The sequence below is a fragment of the Zea mays genome, chromosome 10 (assembly GCF_902167145.1).
Source record: "Zea mays cultivar B73 chromosome 10, Zm-B73-REFERENCE-NAM-5.0, whole genome shotgun sequence".
Lineage (NCBI taxonomy): Eukaryota > Viridiplantae > Streptophyta > Magnoliopsida > Poales > Poaceae > Zea > Zea mays.
The window spans coordinates 68,935,216-68,956,154 of NC_050105.1; positions in this window are offsets into that span (position 1 = coordinate 68,935,216).

The following is a 20,939-nucleotide window of genomic DNA, read 5'->3' on the forward strand; positions in this document are numbered from 1 at the left end:
TTTTTGTAGCTTCGATAAATTTGGCTTTGCATTCCCTTGGGAACAGCTTTTGAGCTTCGTAAATCTGTGAGAGATGTATTCCATTCTGATAGAAGCAAGATCATTACAAGAATTTAAAACTAAATTTACATTGTTTGTTCCTTATTAAAAAGTAAAAATGGCATAGAACATAAAAATATTTCTTTCAGAAGCAGGATATCGCTCAGTATATGTGCTTCGATTCTGGTACAGTACTGTTGACTGTATGAGCTTCGGACTCCTCCCTGAAATCACGTTGTTGTTGATAATGCTGGCGCCCTTCTGGCTGCTGGCTTCGGGAATAAGTAGGTTGGAGTAGAGGTGGCGGTGGAAGCTGATGCCACGAAGCTTGTGAATGACTTGCTGAAGCAACAGAAGCTGCCAGCTGGTTGCCCACATATTCTGGTATGTAAGGAGAATGACACGAAGCAGTATGTAGGACTTGCTTCGGCTGACTCTGCCGAGCTTCTGCTTCGGCAATCTTCTTTTGCTTCAAGATGGTGATTTGGCAGGTTCTTGTAGTGTGACCTTTGTCCTCTCCACAGAATAAGCAATAAATTTTCCTGGGCTGATCCCCATATCTTCCTCCGAAGCCCCTGGCGCCTCTGCCCCTTGGAGCTGGCGGTCTGAAGGAGCTTTGCTGCTGTCCCAAAGTTTGTGAGGTGTGTTGTGGCCTCTGAAGCTGATTTCCTTTGTCATCATTCTGACTGGAGCTATGGATTGATCTAACATGCCTAGGATGGACTCTCCCTTTGAAGCCCCTAGTCAACTCAGAAAATCTGTAAGCTTCCTCCCTTCTTTGTCGGAGGTCATTGTCAGCCCGGATGTACTCATCCATTTTCCGTAGCAGCTTCTCCAGAATCTAGGGGGGTTTCCTGGCGAAGTATTGGGCCGTAGGACCTGGCCGAAGACCCTTGATCATGGTCTCAATGACAATTTCATTGGGCACCGTGAGTGCTTGTGCTCTCAGTCGCAAGAACCTTTAGACATACGCTTGAAGGTATTCCTCCTGGTCTTGTGTGAACTGGAACAAGGCCTGAGCTGTGACTGGCTTCGTCTGAAAGCCTTGGAAACTGGTAACCAGCATGTCCTTGAGCTTCTGCCATGACGTGATTGTCCCTAACTAAAGAGAAGAGTACCATGTTTGGGCCACATTTCTGACTGCCATGACGAAGGACTTTGCCATAACAGCTGCGTTGCCTCCATATGAGGATATTGTTGCTTCGTAGCTCATTAAGAATTGCTTTGGATCCGAGTGCCCATCGTACATGGGTAGCTGAGGTGGCTTGTAAGATTGTGGCCATGGGATAGCCTGCAACTCTGCTGCCAGGGGAGAAACATCATCAAAAGTAAAGGTACCATGATTAAAATCATCGTACCATTCATCTTCGTTGAATGAGCCTTCTTGACAAAGCTCCCTGTGTTGGGGCCTTCGGTCGTGGTCATATTGAGTAAGATGACACACTTCCTCAGCAGCTTCATCAATCTTTTTCTGAAGGTCGGCCAGCCGGGCCATCTTCTCTTTTTTCCTTTGCACCTGCTGGTGAATGATTTCGAGATCCCTGATCTCCTGGTCCAACTCCTGGTCCTGAAGTGTCGGACTGGTGGCCTTTCTCTTCTGGCTTCTGGCCTCTCGGAGAGAGAGAGTCTACTGGTTTGTGTCCAGTGGCTGCAGTGCAGCCCCTGGCGCTGTTGTCTTCTTCGGCGGCATGGCGAAGGTTGATGCTTTGCCGATGGTTGTGGAAGTGAGTTCACCGGAGGTGGGTGCCAATGTTGGGGACTTGCTCTCAAATGCTATGAGTTAAGAACAAGGCAACACAAAACGTTAAAGGTTAATACCCTTCATCCCTCGAAGCATTATTTCCCTTAGGATATAACGATCTTCGGACGAAGGTCATGAAGTACACACCTTCATCATCACAGTTTACATTGATGAGAGGGGAAGAATACAAAACATGAAAAAATAACATGAATAATCATCTAACATTATTTACATGTTCATATTATATAATCGTGAATAAATAAAACAATGTTGAATTACATTTGTACCTTCGACTTGGCAGAAGGCAAAAGTACAAGCGTGACGCACGAGCGAGTACGAGTTAACGTGAACAGTACGGGGGTACTGTTCATCTATTTATAGGCACACGACGTAGCTTGTGTAAAATTACATTTGTGCCCTTCATATTCACCGTTGACTTAAGAACAATCTGTCGAGGACTAGATAGCCTTTTCCTCCTTAAGTCGGTTCCTTTATCTGCTATTGGGCCGAAGCTTCCTTGCGCGCAACTTCGACGCTGGTTCAACCTTCGTTCCGATCCTGCTTCCCATATTGTATACAACTTCATCCCGAGCTCGAAGGTTCCTGTACATATATTATACTTGGGAAACATTGTTAATCATGTTTTTGAGGACCTTCGGAAGATGAAGGCCCCCAACAATTATAAACACTTTATAAAACATTAATTTTATGAAAAGCCAATAAACAGCTTAAACAAATTTTATGTGAAAAGATCATAATCATATTGTTAAATACCTATTTATGAATAGCTATGATATATGTGTTAAGTGAACTTTCATGCTAAAGATAATAAACAAATGACTATCTTTTATTTTTATTAGAAAGTACATGGCATATATTCTTTATTAAGAAAGCTATATACAAAACAACATGTAAACTAACATTTTAATTATTATTAAAGAACATGAACACTGATTTCATTATTTTATTCTTTAGTAAAAACTAAGTGATATATACAAATAATATGGACTCAATTTGATGGAAAAGATTAATCATGTCTAGAAAACTAATTAAGTCATTTTAAATTGGAATAAATGATCTAATTCATTAATAAGAAAACTACGTTCAACAATATTTAATGTATCGTTTTAGTTATGTGGGCACTTAATTAAGCTATATTATTATTATTATTATTAGAGATCTCTATCTAACATACACATATTTAATATGAAATCTAAATCTAATTATATAAATATTTTTCTAATATGTTTGAAAAAGGTGAACTACAATTCTTTTTAACTTCATAATTTTAAAACTACACATAAATCGAGTATAACAATCATAATTTAAATTTAAACGTGTAAATAAGTTAACTGTTGGAAACACTAATTTAAATGCTTATCACATAATTGTAAAACTAACAAAACCATTTATCATTTATTTGGGTTCCAAATGAACATTTTATAATAAATTGTAATAGGGACCTACACATAAATAAAGATAGACTAGGTGGAGTAGCTAATAAGTTTACATTTTTGTATACATACTCCAGTATAAATAAATATCTGTTATTTTCTTTGTTATAAAAACATAAGGCTATAATTTTTTTAATTTCTTAATTAGAAGACTGCACATAGATATATTATAACAACCATAATTCAAATTAATCTAAGAAAATATGTAAATTGTTGCATTTATGGTAAGAAAATTCGTCGCGGGATGTGTACGTTATTAAACATAATTGCTAGGGGTACTGGTAATTTTAGCGTCTTTTTCTACCTCGACTTCGCGTGTAGAAGAGCAGGAACGGTGGCCGCGAGGCTTCGAGCATAGATAAGGAATATCAGGCATGTTGGGGGTCTTCTTCTCTGCCGAAGGTCTTCAAGACGAAGATACTATCTAAAGGCGACAAGAACAAATACCAAAGCTACAATGAATATATGTGGGAAAGATGAAGGTGAACAGGTTCGGCTTAAGGTGGTGACGAAGGTCAGGCATAATGCTGAGTCGAAGAGGAAAAGACTAGTTAATCCCTGATGTTTTATATTAGGATTATAAGTATATGCTGAGGTCATAAATGTATTTTTACTTGGGCTGTGTCCTATGCTTATAAATAGGTGAACAGTACCCTCGTACTGTTCACGCTCGATTGTAACTGCTCTCACGTCATCGCCTTCAAACAAGCCGAAGGTATCGTTGTAATATAAATTTTGATAATGTGTATACATTTAATATGGAATAAATATGTGACTAGCATCTCATGTATTTAAATCCCTATTGGTATGAATGATGAAGATGTGTTCTTCATGACATTTGTCTGAAAATCATTATATCCAAAAGGATATAATGCTTCAAAGGACGAAGGTCCTTAACATTTAACAAATGTGTTGCCTTGTTCTTGATTCATAGCAGTTGAGAACAAGTGACCAACATTGGCGCCCACCTCCGGTGAACTCACTACCACGATCACGATAATGGCTTCGCAAGGTGATCAAGCTACGTCACCTTCGGCTACAAAGCCGGTGCTCCCAATCATAGGCGGTTCAAGTTCCGAACCAGCCAATAAGAAGTAGAAGAAGGAAGCACAAAGAAGGGTACAACATGTCGGAGTGCAAGGACCCTTCATCAAGTCCAAATGGTCTCATGTACCAATCACATTTTCTCAAGAAGACCTTCAGCTCAAGGATTACCCTCACAATGACGCTATGGTCATATCATGTGTTATCAAAGGGTTCTTGATTCACAATGTCCTCGTAGACACGGGTAGTGCAGCATACATTATCTTCACAAAAGCCTTCAGAAAATGCAAAAGCAGGATGACAAAATACATGATGCAACACACCCCATGTGTGGCTTCGGAGGAAAGTAGATAGTGGCACTTGGAAAAATAACAATGCCAATCACCTTCGGTTATGTCCACAACACCAGAATAGAGCAAGTCGTATTTACATTGTAGACATGGTTTATGCTTATAATGCAATCATTTGACGAGGGACATTGAATGCTTTCGAAGCAATACTTCATCTAGCTTATCTGTGTATGAAGATACCATCTGATCATTGTCCTATTGCTGTGCATGGAAGCCAAGAGGCTGCTAGAAGGGCCGAAGGGAATTGGATAGATTCTAGGGCCATCCACAATATAGATGAAGCTGAAGCTCACCAGAAGCATAAGTATATAAGAGATAAAGCTGCTTCAGTGGATCAACCAAAGTCTATGCTTCTGTGTGAAGACATAGCTGAACAGAAGGTGTTGTTTGGGTCCCAACTATTTGATGAACAAGAAAAAGCTCTATTAAAATTCTTGTTCAATAACAATGATATTTTTGCTTGGTTAGCCAATGACCTTTGTGGTGTCAACAGAGATGTTATCGAACACTCTCTCAATGTAGACCCAACTATCAGACCGAGGAAGCAGAAGCTTTAGAAGATGTCAGATGATAAAGCCGAAGGGGCAAGAAATGAAGTTAAAAGGCTTCTCAGTGCTGGAGTGGTCAGAGAAGTAACATACCCAGAATGGCTAGCTAACACTGTTATGGTAAAGAAGGCCAATTGAAAGTGGAGAATGTGTACTGATTTCACATATCTCAATAAGGCATGCCCGAAGGATGAATTCCCCTTGCCAAGAATAGACTCCCTCGTAGATGCGGCAGCCACTTCGGAGCTCATGAGCCTGTTGGACTGCTACTCAGGCTATCATCAGATCTGGATGAAGAAGGAAGATGAGCCCAAAACAAGCTTCATAACTCCTAGTGGAACTTATTTCTATCTTCGGATGCCCGAGGGTCTCAAGAATGCTGGAGGAAGCTTCAGCAGGATGACTTCCAAAGTTCTCAACACTCATATCGGCAAGAATGTTTTTACATATGTTGATGATATCGTAGTCAAGAGCATGAAGCAAAAAAAACCACATTGCTGATTTGCAAGAAACATTTGCCAACTTCAGGAAGCCTGACTTCAAGCTAAATCTAGAAAATGTGTTTTCGGGGTGAAGAAGGGAAAAATTCTTGGGTGCCTAGTATCAACAAAAGTGATTGAAGCTAACCCAAGGAAAATAGAAGCTATACTTTTGATGGAGCCACCAAAGTCAAGAAAAGGTGCTCAGAGATTAATAGGAAGGCTGGCATCATTGAATAGATTCATCTCAAAATCAACAGAAAGGAATTTACCATTCTTCGAAGTACTAAAGTCAGCCGAAGCCTTTCAATGGGGACCGGATAAACAAAAGGCCTTCGAAGATCTGAAACAATACCTTATACAACTAACAACCTTGACTCCACCTTCATCAGGAGCTCCGTTGCTACTGTACGTAGCTGCTGCCCACGCTGTGGTCAGTGTAGCGCTGGTGTAAGAGAAACAAGACGAACAAGCAAAGAAGCAAGTTCCAATATACTTCATCTCCGAAGTACTAAGTCCATCAAAAAGAAACTACATAGAGTTGGAGAAGGTACTGTATGCTGTACTGATTGTTGGGGGCGAAGGCGAAGACGCTACCCTTCGCTCCAGCCTTCGTCTATCTCGCTGCACCAGCGGAAGAAAAATGACCGGCGAGGTCCACCCTTCGTCTTCTACACTACAAGACGAAGGCCTACGACGATGTCGCCCCGTCCCACGCCCTCGCGTGACTTGGAGGCCCACGTGGGATTCGGCCCATTGTAACAGGCCCCACACGGAGAGGTGTGTTACGGGCCCGATTTGTAATAGCTTTTCTGTAATGACAGTCTGTAACCCTCCTTTATAGGAATATTCCGGGGACAGTCCAGGTGCCTGAGGGTACATGCGTCCTTACATCGAGACGTTGGGCACTCAGGCACCTATAAATACCCCCGTACAATGCCCTTGAGAGGCTAGATTAACAGAGCTATTGCCATCTCGAGTTGAAACCTTGTTTACGTTGCTTTCACTCCCCCGTTGGATCAACTTGCCCAGGAGAGCAAGTTCCAACATTTGGCGCCCACCGTTCGTGCTACGAAAAAACCACCCGCGATGGCACCCAAGAGAGCTAGCTCGAAGACAGCCCCATCTATTGACGAAGCAGCGAAGGCAGCACTGTTGGCCGAGAAAAAGGGCAAGGCCTTTGCCGACACCACCCACCTAGAAGCCTGCGAAGACGACGCACTCAGCAAGCGACAACGCAATGATCAACCGACTCCCGAAGGCACCCTCCGCACCTGCAGCTCCGGAGGACAACCGCAAGCACCCCCAGGCTTCGCTTCACTAGAGGGCGAGGACGCCACAGAGGATGGCGAAGTCATCGGCGTTTCTGCAAAGGAACAGCTACAACTGCGGGCCTTGCGCATCAAGAACCGTAACCTCCAGAAGCAGAAAGAGATCCTCGAAGCCAAGCGCCAACGTGTCTCCGCGTAGGCCAAGGTGCGATAGATGATACGAGACGAGGAGCAGAGGGCTCAGGAACTCGAGCAAGAGATTGCGCTCATGCAGCGCGAAGGCCAACATGATCTGCAGCACGGTCCGCCCCTCCAACACCATGCGCCAATCAGAGACCTGTTCATTCCTCGGCGCAGACCCGTCATCCCACACGTCGTAGCATTCCAAGGCCTCAACTACCTTGACGAGCAGAGTCCCCTAGCGTCGCAACTGCAAGTGTCACCATGGCCCGCCAACTTTAGGGCAGGGGCCTACCCCAAGTACAACGGCAGCACCAACCCAGCACAGTACATTATGAGCTATCAAGTCACTGTCGCATCATCCGGAGGGGACGACGCCACGATGGCCAAGTCCTTCATCATTGCCCTCGAGGGTCCGACCCTAACCTGGTACACCAGGTTGCCTCCGTTGTCCATCGACTCCTGGAGAAGTCTCCGAGACAAATTTCTGCTCAACTTCCAGGGGTACCGCCCATACACTGACACCTTGGCCGAACTTTCACTCTGCAAGCAGTTGGAAAAAGAAACCCTGCGGGAGTACTACCGCAAGTTCCTGACCCTCAAGTCACAACTGCCTTCGGTCGACGACCAAATTGCCATTCACTACGCCATCAGTGGCCTTCGGGCTGGCGTCCTTTACAGTCACTGCATCAGGGACCCACCCAAGAACCTCCAGGAGCTCTACCAGCTGTTTGAAAAATATGCCAGATCCGAGGAGCTGCACCAACCAAGGTCAAGTCCCAGAGGAAACCCAAGGACCCTCCGCAGTCCAGCTGAACATGGACAAGACCTTCACAGTCAGACTCCGGCCGAGACAGCCGCATTCAGCAGCAGGTGCATAACATTGCCAACCAGCACCCCGCAGGTGAGGCCCCTCGCCGTCAAGATTATCCCCCCAGGGCCGCGGTAATGGCACGCGTGGTCAGGGTCGAGGACGGGCACAACAGCCGCGCAGATTTTACTGCCTATTTCACGGCGAAGACTACACGCACCCGACGAGGGACTGCCCGGAAACGAAGGCCACCAGGGACAGGATGTCCCGAGCACAACCCGCCGACAACCCAAGAGTTGTCGCCCATACATATCAACACCACCTCCCACAACCATACAACCACGGCCCCGCTCAGCATCCACCTAACCACGCATATCAACACCACCAGGAGGTACAAATCGTACCACCTCAGCTCCAGCCTCCGCACCCACATCAGCCAAACATCCACCACCCAAATCACCCCCAAGCACCAAAGCAAGAAGACTTCGCTGATCAGCCGTATCGCGGGGTCATTCACATGATCACTGGGGGGGTCCAGCGTCGACTTCGACACGAAGCGACAGAAGAGGGACCGTTACCGAAGTATCAACCACGTCGCCGTCACCAGCCCAATCGTGCAAATGAAGTTGTCCCACGTGCCGCTGACCTTCGACGCCAGAGATGTCGACCTACGCAGCGCACCCCACATGGACGCCATGGTAATCAACTGCAGCGTGGCGGGCTGGGACCTGCACAAAGTCTTAGTTAACAACGGCAGCCAGGCGGACATCATTTTCCTCCATGCCTTCGACCACATGGGCATCAGCCACAACCTACTCAAGCCCTCGGACAACCCCTTATATGGCTTCAGCGGCAAGGGCACCTTTCCTGTGGGCAAGATAGAGTTACCCCTGTCCTTCGGTGTAGCACCCAATGCACGAAGTGAGCAGGTCACCTTCGACATCATCGACATGGTATACCCGTACAATGCCATAATGGGTCGGGGCTCCATCAACAAGTTTGAAGCAGCCATTCACGGACTTTACTTATGCATGAAAATCCCGGGTCTGCAAGGCGTGATCGCAGTCTATGGCAACCAGCAGACCACGCGCAACATTGAAAGAGACTTTGTTCCAGGGCAAAGGAATGTACACTGCCTTACGACGTAGCGCGAAGTCCCCGAGGCTGCTCGCCCAACCGCCAACGAGCATGCAAAGGCACAGCTGCAGAGCAACGATGGAACGAAGATAGTTCCCCTTGACCAGGCAACGCCCAAGCAAACGATCATCATAAGCAAAGACCTTACTTCGCATGACGAGGAGAGACTCATCTCCTATCTCTCCAAAAATAAGGACGTCTTCGCCTGGTCCGCCCTCGACCTGGTTGGTGTCAGTCGCACTATCATCGAACACAACCTGGGCATCGACCCTTCGGTGCGGCCGAAGAAGCAGAGACTGCGCAAAATGTCTGATGAAAAAACCGAAGCCGCCAAAGCCGAGGTACACCGCCTGCTTGAGGCCAATTTCATCGAACAAGTTGCCTACCCTACGTGGCTCGCTAACGTAGTCATGGTGCAAAAGAAGAGTGGCAAGTGGCGGATGTGCATTGATTTCACCAGTCTCAACAAGGCCTGCCCCAAGGATAATTTTCCGCTGCCTCGGATCGACAAGATCGTCGATAGTGCGAACGGATGCAAAGTCATGTCACTCCTTGACTGCTTCTCTGGCTATCACCAAATATATATGAAGGAAGAAGACAAGGCCAGTACCAGTTTCATCACACCCTTCGACACGTATTGCTTTGTCAGAATGCCAGAGGGACTAAAGAACGCTGGGTCCACCTTCTCTCGCCTCTCCAAGACAGTGCTCGAGAGCCAAGTCGGCTGGAACATATTCACGTATGTGGATGACATCGTCGTTGCCAGCAAAAACAAAGAGGACCATTTGGCCGACCTCGCAGAAACATTCGCGAACATGCGGGACACATGACTTCGCTTAAACCCCGAGAAGTGTGTCTTCGGCGTTCGCCAGGGGAAGATACTGAGCTACCTGGTGTCGCACCGTGGGATCGAAGCCAACCCGACCAAGATCCAGGCTATCATCAACATGACGCCTCCGCAGTCAGCCAGAGACGTCCAACGTCTGACAGGAAGATTGGCCGCCCTCAATAGATTCATTTCCAAGTCCGCAGAGCGAAGCCTACCTTTCCTCAAAACGCTACGCGGCGCAAAAGACTTCACATGGGAACCAGAGCAAGCGGCGGCCTTCGCATCACTAAAGCAGCACCTGTCAGAGTTGGCAATCCTTACCAGCCCCAACCCCTCGCTACCCCTGTTGCTCTACATCGCAGCTTCGCCACACGCAGTCAGCGCAGCATTGGTCCAAGAGCAGGCCAGAGAGGGCACAACTCGGCAGTGTCCAGTTTATTACGTCTCCGAAGTCCTCACAACTTCCAAATGCAACATGACGGAGTTGGAAAAAATTGCCTATGCAGTCGTTATGGCATCGCGCAAGTTGCGCCACTATTTCGAAGCATTCAACGTACGGGTCACCTCGGACAGGGGACTCGGCAAACTATTCAGAAATCCAGAGGCGTCTGTCCGGATCACCAAATGGGCAGCCGAGCTCTGTGGCTACCACATTACCTTCAAGCCCAGGACAACCATCAAGTCACAAGTCCTGGCAGACTTCATCGTTGACTGGACAGGGCCAATAACGCAGCCAGACGGGCCTGCAGAGAAGGTGTGGACCATCCATTGCTACGACGCATGGTGCCATGCAGGGGAAGGCGCAGCTGCAGTCATCACGTCACCCACAGGGGTCAAACACAGATACGCAGCATGCCTCAGCTTTGCTTTGGAGTCTGATAGATGCACCAACAATGTAGCAGAGTACGAAGCTGTCATCCTCGACCTTCGCAAGCTACGGGCGCTTGGTGTCACTACATGCATAATCAAAACAGACTCCAAAGTAGTTGCCGGCCAGGTTGAAAAAGATTATGCAGCAAAGGACCCTGCACTCATGCAGTATCTCACGGCTGTCCGCAGTCTTGAGAGACAATTTAAGGGCTTTACCTTGCAGCATGTGGACTGAGCCAAGAACGAGGAGGCCGATGCGTTGGCCAAAGCAGCAGCCAGAGGCAAGGCCTTGTCCTCCGACGTGTTCTACCATGTCATCGGCACGCCAGCCGTCCGCAGCCCAGAGGGCCTACAAATAACCAACGACACCGAAGGCCACCGCATAGTCAACCTCATCATGACCGAAGACTGGCGAGCGCCAATCACCCTGTTCCTGCAGGGATATTACCATGCAAGCGACATTAACGAGGCCAAGCGCCTCAAGCACCGAAGCTGAGACTTTGCACTCATTGAGGGCCAGCTTTACAAGAAGGGGGTCAGCCAACCCATGCTTAAATGCATCACCGAGACCCAAGGCGTCCAAATCCTACGCGAAGTCCACAGCGGGACTTGCGGCTCTCACGCGGGGCCTAGGGCCCTCGCTGCCAAGGTGATCCATCAAGGCTTCTACTGGCCCACCATGATCTGTGGCATGAATCGAGTCACGAGATCGTGCGAAGCCTGCCAGAAGTTTTCCCCCTGTTCGGGCAACCCTTCGCAATTCACAAAGCTGATCGCCCACACGTGGCCCCTTCAGCGCTGGGGCCTGGACATTGTCGGGCCACTACCCACGGCCCAAGGGAACCTCAAGTTCACCTTCGTCGCCGTCGAGTATTTAACCAAGTGGATCGAGGCAAGGGCAGTATCCACAATAACATCGAAGACTGCCCAAAAATTCTTCTGGCAAAACATTGTTTGCCGATTCGGAGTCCCGTCCGAGCTCACAGTTGACAACGGCAAACAATTTGACAGCCAGGACTTCAAAGACTTCTGCTTCTCCATCGGCACCAAGCTCGCCTTCGCCTCAGTATATCACCCACAATCCAACGGCGTCGTGGAGCGCGCCAACGGCAAAATTTTCACGACCATCAAGAAAATGCTTCTCGACGACAAGAAGGGTAAATGGGCCGACCTCCTACCTGAAGCAGTCTAGGCGCTGAACACGACCGAGTGCCAGGCAACTGGGTTCACTCCCTTCCGCCTGCTATATGGATCAGAGGCCATGACCCCGCAGGAAATAAAACATGGGTCACCGCGGACAAGCACTTCAGCCGTCCCCGACGTAGACGAACCAACTTCCAAGGACCTCATCGACGGAGACCGTGTCTTCGCCCTGCAGGCCCTCAACAAATACCAAGCTCAAACAAAAGCATGGCGCAACCACACAGTCGTCCCGAGAGAATTCAACGAAGGGGACCTCGTACTTGTTCGGACAACTCGGATAGAGTCAGGGCAAGCTAGAGCCAAAGTGGGAGGGTCCCTTCATCGTCAAGACGAAGGCGTACCCCAGCACGTATAGGCTAACAACGCCATCCGGCGAAGACTTAGAGCATTCCTGGAATATTGATAATCTCCGTAAATTTTTTGTTTGAATCCTCAGGGCTAACACGCCCTTGTAATTCACCAAACAGTTTTATTCCGACCCGCACTCTTTTCCTCCCGGGGGTGAGGTTTTTAATGAGGCAGAGCCATGTAATATACACGCAAAAATCCCCCGCAAAAAATTAAGACAATGTCGAAAAAGACCGCATCAACGGTCTTCGGCATTCGACCACATCGAAGTCACCGCGAGGGGCAGCGCTGGCCACCCTCGCGTGCGACACTCCGCGCAAAAGTCGCCTAAGGGTGCAGCCAGATTAGCACAATAAGTGCGCAAAATCGAAGTCTTTTCCAAAAGACTCTCCGTGCAAAAGTCGCCTAAGGGTGCAGCCGGATTAGCACAATAAGTGCACAAAATCGAAGTCTTTTCCAAAAGACTCTCCGTGCAAAAGTCGCCTAAGGGTGCAGCCGGACTAGCAAAATAAGTGCACAAAACCACTCTCCGTGCAAAAGTCGCCTAAGGGTGCAGCCGGACTAGCACAATAAGTGTGCAACATCGAAGTCTTTTCCAAAAGTCTCCGCGCAAAAGTCGCCTACGGGTGCAGCCGGAATAATAGGTACGCAAAATTGAAGTCTTTTCCAAAAGGCTCCGTACAAAAGTCGCCTACGGGAGCGGCCTGATAAACGAAAGCGCGTGGCTTCATCACACAAAATTATGGTTACATACACACAGCGAGGGCATCACATATTACATTGGCTCAACCTTCAGGATGATACCCATCTCCCTGTAGTTGAACAGCATTATCCTCAGTTCCTCACCCTCAAACAGATTTCGTAGCTCCCCCTCACCCACACTCACCCCAATCGGCGAGGACAACAATTCTCGCTTACCAGTCCCATCCACGCGAAGACGACCCCTCTCCACCTCGCTTCGACAACGCCTACCACTTCGCGACAATTCACTCACTCTCCGCTTCGCCACCGCCCACCACCGCCTATACCTAGTACTCGCGCCCGGGAGTTCCTCGGAACCCTCCGCGGGCAGCGAAGGCTCCGCTGCAGCCACATCCAGTGCCGCAAAATAATCCAAGTCCTCATCTGAAGACTCCTCTGTCCACGCAATCGAACTCCCAGTGTAACACCTCAGGTGTTACCATGGCTAGAGCACACTGTGGTGTTTAGGGCTATGATCACATGTGGAAGAACTTAAGGAGCAAAAGTATAAGGGCTTTGGAAACTAGGTTTTAACCAAGAGATGTGAATGACCAAAGGCATTGCCCTAATTGAGTGCAACTATCACTTTGGACAAGGGGGGAGAAAACCCTAGACCTCTCTTGAACCCTATCTCTCAAAGCCATGAATAAGAAGGGAAAGAGGGTGAGCATTTGTGCAAAATATGAGTAGTCTTTAATCAAACCTTAAGTAACCTTATAACCAGCAATTAGGGGATGGAAATATTGCAAAAAGACCCCTGGAGAAACCCCAAATCAAATCTCCAAGTGGAGAGAGAGCTAGAGCTCTCTATTTCTCTCTAAGTTAAAAACTACACCTACACTAAAGATCAGTCGTGTTCACCTCGAAGCTGGCATCAAATCCACCTATGTCCTATACCAAAAATGTGGCATACCACCTAAGGCACCCACTGGAAAAAGCTGAGCCCGAGACTTGGACGTTTGACATGCCTTGGCATGGTTTTTGTCGCGAGGTGGGCAGTGTGACACACCCGATTTGGCGACCGAAGATCTCCCTACCTAGGCCCTATCTGCCATGGCAGCTCACGGATGAGAGACAGCCCTAGGTGCCAGGAAAAGACTCGCGCCGGATTTTTGCCAAGATTCGCACGTTTGCGACTTGGGTGAGCTGTGGAACACGGGCAGAATGAAAGCTCCACGTGTTCGACGCGCTCTGTGTGCGCCAGAGCACGCCCGCGCACGCCCCGCGTCGCGCCAACGACCAGCCGACGCCCTGGCCCGCGCCCGCGCCTATAAAGCCCCCCCAGGCGTCGACCACACTCTTCTGCGCACGCTCAAACCTCACCGAAGCTTAGCTCACCGCCGTTTGCCCGTGCGCGACGTGTCCGCGGCCACCCGAGCCACTGCCGCCATAGACCGGCCAGCCCAGCCCTTCCCGACCCTGTCCAACCCTCGGAGACGAGTGTGCACGCCCCAGTGAAGCTCCCAGAGCAAGGAATCGAAGCCTGCTTCGCCAGAGAGGCCAGTCCACGGTCGCCGGAGTTCACAACCCCGCGCGGAGTACGTGGACCGGGTAATCCACTCAACCATTTTCCGATTCCTTATACACACGGTCTCTACGTTACCCCGTGAAGCTCACCGTGCCCTTGGATTGAACCAGATCGCCGTGGTTTGGCCGGTACACTCGCCGCCGACGAGAACACCCGCCTGCGCTCATGGACCGAGCGATTTCGGCCATCCCCGCCGTCGAGCCGCACCTCGCTGTGACCGCCAGAGCCTCCCCGAGCCAACCCTGCCCTTCGCCGGACCTATCTCGCCGCCGGTAAGCCGTGCCGCCCTTTTCTTTCCCACGGGTACTGTTTACATTGGGGGAAGGACCGCGGGTGAGAGGAAGAGAAAGTCAGGGGGCTTGTTGAACTGTCAGAGACTCGGGGGAATAGTGGCGCAGGGGTAGATCTGAGTGAGTTGATTTAGCTTTAACCCAGGGACCTCGGTGTAAACTGCATTTCCAGAAAACCTTATTAAACCTGATTTTAAATTTGAACAGAAACTTTGAAAATCCATAACTTATGTTTAGTTCATCCAAATTTGGTCAAACCAATTTTGTCAGACTTTAAATAATGTAACCTACTTAAGAAAAATATAAAACCCCCTATGTACTACAGAAAACTTTAGGGTTCTGATTTAATTATAGTTTTGGCCAAAAGCTCAATAATAGGAAGAAAAATAGTTGTACTATTTGACTAGGGTTAGAAAAATTTGGAGAAGTTTATGTCCACCTACTGACCTAAGTAAAAATGCTAAACCTCTCTGTCCACCCCATTAAGTTAGTTTTTACCATTTATTTTACAATATGCTTAAGGTTAAGAAAAATAGAAAATGTGATTTAAATAGTGAACCAGAGGGCACTCCTATTTTTGTTAGGATACTTATTCAATGTAGTTCACTGAAAAAATCTATCATACCCTGGTTTAGTATAAAATAAGTAGGATACCTTTTATTTGAGTAAAACAAGGAAAACTTAGAAAAACCCTACAAAAATAACCCCAAGGTGAAAACACCTTAACCCTTGGGATAACTAATGTTTTGTTGATAAGAACTTAGGAAAAATATGAAATCTGCTGTTTGACATTTTTCAAATAACAAAGTAGTAGAAAGTGCCTTTTTGGCATTTAACTTTAGAAAATCATAACTAAATGACCATCCCTTTGCTTTCTGTGATTTTTAACACAAAAGCCTATTATTGCTATTGGATGCCAGCAAAAATAACCTTTAGGACAGAACCCACCTCTAATTAAGAGTTGTAGTACAAAGTGGCCCATTTACCCAACTTTTATTATTTTTGTCTTAAGCATAGCCTTTTTATTTTTGAACCTCAACTTCCTAGAAGGGACTATAGTGACCAATGGCAACCCACTGTAATTTTTACAGAATTTTTGGAGAAAATTAAGCTACTGTTGTAGTTCAAACCCCCACTAGATTTCATAAATAGAAATTGAAAAAAAAGGAGAATAATAATGGAAATTAATGCCATCCTAAAAACTCTTTATAACTTGTCCACTGAAGTATATACAAAGGCCATACTAATTCCCTATGTTTATCCTCAACAAAAATCTAAGCCTAAGAGTGATAAGCATAACCCACTAAAAACCCCGCATGGCTGAGAAACCCTAAGATACTCCTTAACTTAGTTTTCTTTTTGGCATAATGTTATTAAATCCTACATAATCATAACATACATGTTCATTGCATTCGATAGACTGTAATCTTGCTGACAGAGAGTACGTCCTCGTGCCGGAGCAAGGAGCTGCTCAGGAGGTAGCCCCAGATCCAGCACCAGAGCCTGCACCAGAGGACCTGCCTGCCACTGCTTTGGAAGGCAAGCCCCGGTTTTATGCATAACCGTTATATATGCTATTTTACTGCACTTAATGTTTGTAGGCTTGTACTGTGCACTTAAGTGTAGGAGTTGTTTGAAAACCCTAGTTGCATGATCTCAGGATTCCTTTTGAGATGGATACTAGTATGCTAGGTCGAGTAGTTGCTTTATTTAATTAGGATCTCGGTAGAAGACGAGTGATTTTTCTAGCACTCGTGCGAGATCAGGAATGGGTTGTACCCACTTTTCATATCATATTGATAGTTGGTTGGTGGACACGGATCCATGGGGATGTGTGGTCTACGAGGTGTAATTGGAATAAGGATTAACGTGCGGATACCTGTGTCAAGCTATTGAACGTACTAAGCACATGCCGAGAAATATGGTAAATCGGTAAGCCTAGTACCTGATTGAACCTGGCAGCAGATTGCCCTCCTCACGCGACCTGAGACGTGGTCTCCCATTCCGGTTATGGTGGGTACAAGTGCGGTCACTGCACGACGGCGGTCGGGGCCAGTGAGGCATTGTACGCCAAGGCGGCGAGCCCCTCTCTGCTGACGGGGAATCGATGGGGACAGTTGATGTGTGTGGGGACGGAGTTCCTCGCCACGTCGTGTGTTTAGGTTTACCTTGCAAGGATAAAAACTCGATTCGAATCGTCTGCTTCTCGCAGCTAATGAGACTGCTTGATCCATTGTACTGCATTGAGTAACAAGTGGAAATATGATGAGTTGATATAAGATGTTGATTGCTAATAATGTTTGCTACTATGTATGAGTAGATAGTACACTTTTAGCCTTAAGAGAGTCACACTTAAATATGACAAAGTTAAAACTTGACTTAGAAACTCAGCTAGTGCTTTTGGCAACCAAACCCCACAGCCAAACAGCTGCATGTCTAGAGGTAGAGGAGTAGACTCCTCACACCAGGTAAGTCTAGCTGAGTATTAGTATACTCAGCCTTGCTTGTGGCATAATTTTACAGGTTCTCTGGAGGACATGGTTGCTGGAGTGACTTGGCCGTCCATCTTGCCACCGGGTTGGACTGTCGAGTGGGACCCTACCTCGGCTGAGGAGGAGCATGAGGAGTGATGGGACATGCTTCCCCATCCCTCTGTTTATTTACCGTTAGTTTTATTCCGCTGCATTTCGAACAATAATGACTCCTTTTGCAAAACTCCGATGGTGATGTAATAATTTTAATACTCTTACATGCATGGTTTTATGCTTTATTGTATTTGCTCTGTGACTCACCATCGAGTGAGATTGTGGTACTTGATCCTGTCAGTGGCCGTGTCGGACTAGATCCGAGGGATTGACGGGTTATTCCCATTTAAGTGTGGTCCAGCCTCTAAGGCGGGGCTTAGGCACTTAAGTTGGAATAATTCGGGCAGTTCCTCCACAGCTGGTATCGGAGCTTGTACCACCACAGAGGAATCAATAAAATATAAATACCATCTTTTTCCAAAGTAAAACTTGATAGAAACAATGTTGGATAGATAGTAGGACAAGCAGGATAGACCTAGGACGTGAAGCCTTAGGATGATAGAAGGGTAGCTAGGTGGCTAAGTGATTAGGCCCTATAGGCCACCTTACGGGATGGGAATTCTTCCCTATCCCCTTATATTGGTGAGGTCGTTCAGGACGAGCATGCATGCATTACTAAATTAAACAAATGGATTATTGAGTAAAGACTTAAAAACAAGATGATAACCAACGAAGTCCTCAGTACCATTTTATTTAGCTAGGGAAAGGTTGAGTTTTATTTTTCTTGTTCTTTTTATAATTCTTTTTCTTTTACTTACGCTTAACCGTACACAGATGACTTCCCACGGATCCTCAGATGACGGAAATGCACTGACCCACACTGACGGGCTTGCACGAGAGGGCTTTCCCCGCATTTTGTGGGAGGTACTTCAGGGGGCCGGATACACGACACCCCCTCAGTACGCGGTGCAGCAGTTCGAGAAGCACCGAGTGCCCCACTGTAGGGTGAGGATGACCTTGGAGCATCATCCCCTGCAGCCAGGCTGGCGCTCGTTGGACTCTGAGTCTTTTGGATACCGAGCTGAGGACATGATAGAGGCGATTGCTCTGCACGGGTTGACCACTTTCTGCGGATTCCATCCCTTGGAGCTGGCTACCCACCACATTGGCTTGTTCCCCGCGGAAAGGGAGGACGACCTAATGTGGAAGGATCGGGTGGAGCATGCCAAGGACATCTGGGCCATCTACCCAGGTCAAACTGTGCACTTGACTGTATGGTGCATGAATGCTCTGTACCGTCTGCAAGTGATGCGCGGTGAGGCGATGTCCCATCTGATGGCATTGTTGGAGGCAACAAAGATCACCCTGGACAACAGAGAGGAGCTCGTGGTTGATTTGTCCACTGAAATGGTGGAAAAGGACTTGCAGGTGGAGCAGCTATCCACTGATATCCAAGAATTGGAGGAATTAGTGGGGACCAGGGAGAACACCATCGAGGTTCTCGAGGATCAGCTGATTAACACTCAACAGCAACTTGCTGAGGCTAATGAGCACTTGGATATGCATCATCAGGAGATCCAGGACATGGAGGCCAACGAGGACGTCGACATCGAGGGAGGAGAGGAGCCTGCCTCTAGTGTGGACACTGCTGGCTCAGGGAGACCACCTTCCCCCGAGTCGAGTGTTGCCTCGTTCGCTCACTAGGTGTCCGGGATAGAGTTAGATGTTGATGATGGTAGGACTCCTCGCAGCTAGCTTAGCTTTTGCACCCTTGGGGTACTAGGCTAGATAGAGTTGAGTCTTTTTGGGACAAATGATGTAACCGTGATAAACTCTCTTGGAAGCATGATTGATGGATGCTGTATCAGTTTTAAATTTGGAAGGAAAATTTTATGCCTTTTTGAATCCTTTTATTTAAGTTGGAATCTATCATTTTGCTTTTGACTCTTTTCGCCGCGATTAAACCTTGAACATGGAGATATGGTGTTAAGTATGTATGTGGTTTTTCAGATGGCCGGGAGGCAGCGTCGTGGCCAGAATGAGCGCGTTCCTCCACCGCCGCCACCGCCTCCCACTCTGCAGGAGCTAATGGCTCAGCAGAATGAGATCTTGAGGCAGCTAGCTCAGCGTCAGCCACCACCTCAGCACTATGGTGGTGGAGACCATCAGCGTCACCCTGCGGCAGCTACCTACCAGGAGTTCCTCAGTACCCAGCCACCATTGTTCACAAGGGCAGAGGACCCACTTGATGCAGATGTGTGGTTGCGGGTGGTGGAATCCAAATTCCCACTGCTCCATGGAGCTTGCTCAGAGGTCACTAAAGTCAGGTTCGCCACCCAGCAGCTTCGCGGACCCGCAAGGACTTGGTGGGACCATTTTCTTGCCATGCAGCCAGAGGATCGAGAGGTGGAATGGAGGGAGTTCAAGGCAGCTTTCAGGGGACACCACATACCAGCCGGGATTATGGACCGAAAGCTCAATGAGTTTCTGGCACTCACTCAGGGCAACAGGACAGTGTTGCAGTATGCCCAGGCTTTTAATGACTTGTGCCAGTATGCTGGATATCACGCGGATACGGATGAGAAGAAGAGAGACAGGTTCAGGAGGGGGCTCAGCACTAAGCTCCGTGACCGTCTCAACACCGTCAGGGCCAACAGTTACAATGAGTTGGTCAACATGGCTATCTCCCAGGAGGACTGCATTATAGCTCGACAGGCAGAAAAGAAGAGGAAGACCCCTGTGGCAGGACCCCCAGCTCAGCCACAGCGCTTCAGGATTGTGTCTGACACATAGAACAGGGGACCCCAGCAGCAGCAGGGGAGATGGGTGATCCGACCACAGCAGCAGCAGCAGGCACCCAACCGCACCCAGTTTCCAGCTCAGAGGAACAATCAGCAGCAGCAGTACCGTCAGGCGAATGACAACAGGTGTTTCACGTGTGGCAACACCGGACACTATGCCAAGAATTGCCCCCGGAACCAGCAAAGGCAGGGGCAGAATGTCAATCAGAACCAAGGCAAGAGGCAGAAGTTGCAAGTAAGGCAGGGCAGGCTGAACTTCACCACCATGACTGATATCCCCGAGGGAGCACCCGTCATGACTGGTATCTTTACAATTTTAAATTATCCTACAATTATTCTTTTTGATTCTGGTGCATCGCATAGTTTTATCAGTGCCAAATTTAGTGCCAAGTGCCAGTTGCCTTTTCACCACACCAATGGGGGCATTACCATTTCAACACCAGGAGGCAGAGTTGCCACTTATCAAATCAACAGGCAAGTGCCCATAAAATTTGGTAGTCTTGTGATCAGAACCACCCTTCTCATATTAGGATTGGATAGCGTGGATATTATATTGGGAGCTGACTGGTTGACCAGGCATCAAGCAGTATTGGATATTGCAGCCAGGGCCATTGAAATTCATTCCCCTGCCTATGGCGAGACTGTTTTATATTTGCCCGACCAGGGATACACCCGTTCTTGTGCTTTCGTTATGATAGAGTCCCCAGTGGAAAAGATCCCAGTGGTCTGTGACTACCCAGATGTTTTCCC